This window comes from Cydia splendana, chromosome 2 (genome assembly GCF_910591565.1).
Source record: "Cydia splendana chromosome 2, ilCydSple1.2, whole genome shotgun sequence".
Lineage (NCBI taxonomy): Eukaryota > Metazoa > Arthropoda > Insecta > Lepidoptera > Tortricidae > Cydia > Cydia splendana.
In genome coordinates, this window is record NC_085961.1 from 7,942,677 (window position 1) to 7,948,387 (window position 5,711).

At 37.8% G+C, this 5,711-nt stretch overlaps 1 long non-coding RNA gene across 2 annotated transcripts; it reads left to right on the forward strand.

The window, feature by feature from the left end:
• The first annotated feature begins 4,338 nt into the window (after positions 1-4,338).
• On the forward strand, positions 4,339-5,260 carry LOC134803189 (uncharacterized). Of its 2 annotated transcripts, XR_010145953.1 has the most exons (3): positions 4,342-4,583; positions 4,722-5,072; positions 5,195-5,260. It is a non-coding gene; the product is annotated as an uncharacterized LOC134803189 (long non-coding RNA). The 2 variants fall into 2 exon arrangements; XR_010145952.1 differs by having other exon boundaries at positions 4,339-5,072.
• Positions 5,261-5,711: the final 451 nt, after the last annotated feature.

A 5,711-nucleotide genomic window follows, 5' to 3' on the forward strand; every position in this document is an offset into this window, starting at 1 on the left:
CACCTTAAGTACCTATTTAAATAAAAGTAAACAAAAAATTTGGGTAGTTATAACATACTTTATTGGTTAACCAATCAAATACAAAACCGCCTGGATCAGATCCTACATAAAGTCAGGTCGTTCAGTGATTTGATCATGATGTAATGTTTTCATCTACCCTCAACTGGCTTAAGGAGCCATTTGAGCTTAGATTTTGTTTACTTTTATTTAAATACCTAAAAATACAGACAGACGTTTAATGCATCGTCTTAAATGCAAAAGCTACAGCACTTTGCAACTTAATGGCCGAATTCAAAGCGCGGCCGCTTCATGTGCATTTAGGTAATTGATAGGCGAAATTACTGAACAGCCAGTAGAGGCACGATTTTAGTTATAAATGGCGAACACTATAAGTCTGTATCTGTGAACTAATTTCATTTGAGGGTACAAAATCTACCCTCAAATGAAATTATTCTTATTCAAATGGCTCCTTAAGCCAGTTGAGGATAGATGAAAACATTACACGATCGAATAATGGAGGTTTGTTCAGTGACAAATCCAGGCGGTTTTGTACTTGTTACCAATAAATGTTATAACTACCGCAAAATTTTCAAATTATTTGTTTACTTTTATTGAAATACCTAAAGATACAGAGTATAGAGTTAGACCTTTTTACAAATTATTTGTTTACTTTTATTGAAATACCTAAAGATACAGAGTATAGAGTTAGACCTTTACAGATCAGAACCAAAATTATTATGGGAATACCTCGCAGGTAACTTTTTTCAAACAAAAAAAGAAATACTCAAATCGGACTATGGGTGCTGTAGTAATCGCTAAACATACTACTTTAAAAAAATCATCATCATTATCATCAACAATCATCATCACCAGGTGCACTTCATCAATAATTGGAATTTCACCTTATTTTATATTTTTTTAGCATTAGAAAGAAGGTAAACGATGTTGCATTGTCTTTTAATTGAAAAACGCTTTTTAAAAATCAGTAACTAAGTATTACTTATGAAAGCAGAAGAATATAAATCGTATTAGATTCGTGAATGTTACATATGACGGAGGCACGGGCGACGGCGGTGGGCGTAGTACCTCAATGTATTACTTCACAGCTAAATTAGTATGCTACCAGTGCATGAAATAAGCATTCCAACTCGAACTCTAACAATACTAGCGCCTACTATATTTCAGTACTAAATGATAAAAAGAACCAATTGCTATTCCGATGCAAACTGATTTGTTGTAAAATAAAAGATCACATCCTTTCAAAACAACACATCCTTTCTTTATTTCACAAAAGTAAGCTTCTAATGAAACATAAGAAATCAAAATAACACTTGGAATAGAACACTTAGCTAAATGGATAAAGAACGTTGGATTCTATAAGCTTTCAGAATAATCCTTCAGGTATAAGCCTTCAGGAACGTGGCGAGTTAGGCACGAGGTTGGCTAACGAGTACGTCCGATCTCTAGCGCGGTCCGATCAAGAAAAAATACCAGCGGCGGAGCCTCGCTGCTCCAGTGCTCCCGCCTCAACGTCAAGTTGGTCAACCTGCTTGACCAGTCTACCAACATAACGACAAAAATGCCAACTCGTGCCTACGTTCACCCAAGAGAAACCTCTTGACGTTCCAAAGCCTTCTACCTGTCATCTTAGTTCAACAACACGCCAATAGATGGCGTTACTCTCTACGTTATGAATTTCGTTACAACTTCCAAACAGCAAAGATTGCTAGTAGCCAAACATTGCTAATCAATTGTATACAGGCGTCTAAAACTATGAACTGTCACGCTGCAATACGTCCTTCTGGAGTCACGCCCCGACACATATTTATTTAACATATTAATTCACGATTATTAAACATTATCAAACTGCACAACGGAACTTAATCGCGTATTTAAGTTCTAAGATTTACCTCCGACGTTTCGAGGACGCCGCCCTTGCCATGACTTATTTTTAAAAAGAGTTTTTTAATTAAAAGACACGTCAAGATTGTTTACCTTTTTTCTAATGCTAAAAAAACGAACATTCAATATTAATGCCAAATGAACATTCGACCTATTGTGTTTCGACCAATGGTTTCTCGGGTAATTATGACAGTTACTAAATGATTCTTCTACGAATAGTAAATATGCGTATCAATGTTCTGCTTATTGACTACTCTCGCAAACGACTATTATGCGTAACGAGATTCGGCGAATCGTTACTCTGCCAAACAACCCGTCTGCGAATCGTTGTCGGCGAAACAAAAATCTGCGTATTTTTTTTCGGAATGTCAATAGGGCACCAAACGGCAGCTATTTAAATCATCTTCGTTTTGCAGACGACCTGGTAATATTCGCAGAGACAAGCTCACAACTACAATATATGATTATCTCGCTACATATGGCCAGTGTGCAAGTGGGACTAGAAATGAACCTATCAAAAACTATGGTAATGACAAATTATTTTTTTTATTACAAATATTACCAAATAATATCACATTTTGGTAAAATAAATATATAGTTCTGCATTGCACATCATAATTATTTGCCTATAATTAACATTTTAGTAACTGATGAATTAACTTTATTTTACATCAAGTTTTATAATACTTTTGAAAATCGCTTAGGATGGTATTCCACCTGTCCAATTTCTTTGTCCTATGTGTATTTGCGTCTCACATTTTGCTTAGTGTGAGAGAGAGATGCAATACACATTGGACCAAGAAATTGGCAAGTGGAATACCAACCTTACATACATCCAATTCAAAGTTTATTATTGGGTTGCGTACGAAGCACAGACTGGGTTGTGTTTTCGCCGCGTATTGTTCTACCCAAACACAATAAGAACTTAAGCGATTGCAAACCTTAATTAATGCAAACGAAGTAAGGTCTGCCAATATTTACTTTATCTACGTTTGTATGCAATTCACCTAAAGATATGAATACAAAAATAATATTAGTCAACTATTTAATAACAATATTTAAATATAAATATGTAAATAAATATATTTATATGTCTGCAACTTAACTCAGATAGTTCGTAAGATGTTTTTATAGAAAACCACCTCACTAATCGCCGGCAATGGCAAGGAGCGAACCATAACGGTAGGAAATGAGCCATTGACTTATACAAAACAATACATATACTTAGGAAAACAGATAAGTTTAAATAAAATGAACAACGATTTAGAAATAGAACGGAGAGCACAAAAGACCTGGAACAAATACTGGCAGCTAAAAGAAGTATTTAAGAGTAACATGCCGGTCAGCTTGAAGACTAAAGTCATGAATACATGCTTATTACCTAGTCTGACATACGGCTGTCATGCATGGCTCCTCTACACGAATGGCCAACGCCGGCCAATCCAAGGGACGCAGCCATGCGGTAGACTGAGATAGCAATATCACTTGCTCCCTCTAATGCATACATGCGTCCCTTGGATTGGCCGGCGTTGGCCATTCGTGTAGAGGAGCTCTCAGACGTGGAGGTTTACTCAAAAAGCTATGGAAAAATTAAGGACTTGCCAGCGCGGAATGGAGCGTAGTATGCTAAACATCAAAAAAATACAAAAGATTAACCATACAAAAATAAGACAACACACAAAGAGCATAGATGCTCTCAGCTATGCCAAAAAACTTAAACGGTGGTGGGCAGGCCATGTAGTACGTACCCAAGACAGGCGCTGGACAGTAAGGGTAACGTCATGGAAGGGACCTCAAGGAAAAAGAGGGAAAGGAAGACCCACTATGAGATGGCAAGATGATGTTACCTAAATTGCCGGGCCAAATTGGATACAAGTGGCCAAGGATCGAGATACATGGAGGGTTTTGGAGGAGGCATTCTGTGAACACGGGGTTCTTGAATAACTATTTAAAACATAAATCAAATAGGTATGTAAACAATTTTTAAAATGTTCAAGAAATAAAAGGAAAGGAAAAGGAAAAAATAATATTTTTATTTGTATCTCCGTTTTAAAACTCTCGGGTCTTTCGAGCCCGGTCATTTATAAGGCGTGCGTGGGGATATGGATCCAACACGTAGAGGCCGTTTGGAGAGATTTGATGTCATGTAGAACGCCTGCTGGAACCCATTCACGGCTACATCAATAGATACCCGTGAACCGGTTTCAGCAGGCATTGGAAGCTATTGTAAAGAATATGGACAGAGTACTGGTCTATGGTTTAAGTTTGGGTGGAAAAAAGGCTGGGCTATTGCAAAGAAGTCCGGACACCTGCCATAACACTGCTTACACAAGTTATCGAGGCAGGCGATGACTCGCCACTCGTTAGATGGGCACCTGATGCGCCATCGTAAAGACGGCCAGGCGCAACACCGGCGTGAGCGGCTCAGGGCCCGTAGCCAAATTACATTCGCTCCTTATCGATTCGATCTCTACGTTCGCGAGCGACTGGTCGATAATGTTTATAATAACCTAGCCAAGAGGCAATCTTTTTAGTTTTCGCTCATTCTATGCGCCAAGTCGGTAAAAATTAATTTTTGTCTGTGGTTCTCGTTCAAAACCGTCAAGAAACATCATCTGTCAGCTGTCAAGAGTGTCAAGTGAACAGCGAATCTAATTTTGGAGAAAATAATTGTTTTATCGGTAAGCAAATTAAATATGTTGGTATTTGTTTAACTTAGTTTATCACAATTTCGTGATAAAATAACTCTATATAGTGTAATATTTGAAGAGTGCGTTGTTAATTGCATATAATTTTGACCTAAAGTTTAACAATTTCAGACAGCCGTCGTCCCCGCAGCCCCAACCAAGGCGGCGACGCAGCCAGAGCGGGCAAGAGCGGCTCCGCGGGCTCTTCTTCCACGCTGAGAAGTCCTCGCCAAGTTGGCACGTACAGTCAGAGCTGCCGCTGCAATGACGCCTTCATGGCAGTTACCAGTGCTAAGGACGTGCACTGCTGGCTTACTTGACCAGAAGAGACAATACTTTAAGCGTTAGTATTGATTCAAACCGTGAAGTGAAATTGTGGACAGGTTTGCCCGAATCAGTGTAACCTCAGTGAATTCATTTACTTCATAGACTTCAAACATTTTCGAAATTAACAAAAGTCAAGCGGACATTGAATACATAGATGTTATGCATTAGATTTATCTATTAAGATCGCCGAGGACAGGAACACTTGGAAAAGCATGGTACATCGCGCAGGAAACTCTTCAAACTAGACACGACCTTCAGCAATGAAGACGCCGACTAAGAAGATGCATTAGATAAGATAAAAGCTGCCTGTGAAACCAAAACTAATAAATCATATTGTTACTTAATATTATTTTTTTATTACCTACCTGTCTTTGATTTTTGTTTACTCAGTAATAGAAATACCTAAGTGAGTGAGGCGTTAAAAATGAATTAAACACATCTTTATTATTTATAGTCAATGGAAATTTGGGAAGGTAATCTCACCCGCTAAGCTACTGGCTGTTCATATTTAACCTTTTGTATGCTCCTGTCAAAAATTTGTAATTTATATATCAATCATAATTGAATAAAATAAAATAAATAAATAAATAAATATTGGGGACATCTTACACAGATCAACCTAGCCCCAAACTAACCAAAGCTTGTACTATGGGTGCTAGGCGACGATACACATACTTATATAGACAAATACAAACTTATATACATAGAAAACACCCATAACTCAGGAACAAATATTAGTGTTCATCACACAAATAAATGCCCTTACTGGGATTCGAACCCAGGACCATCGGCTTA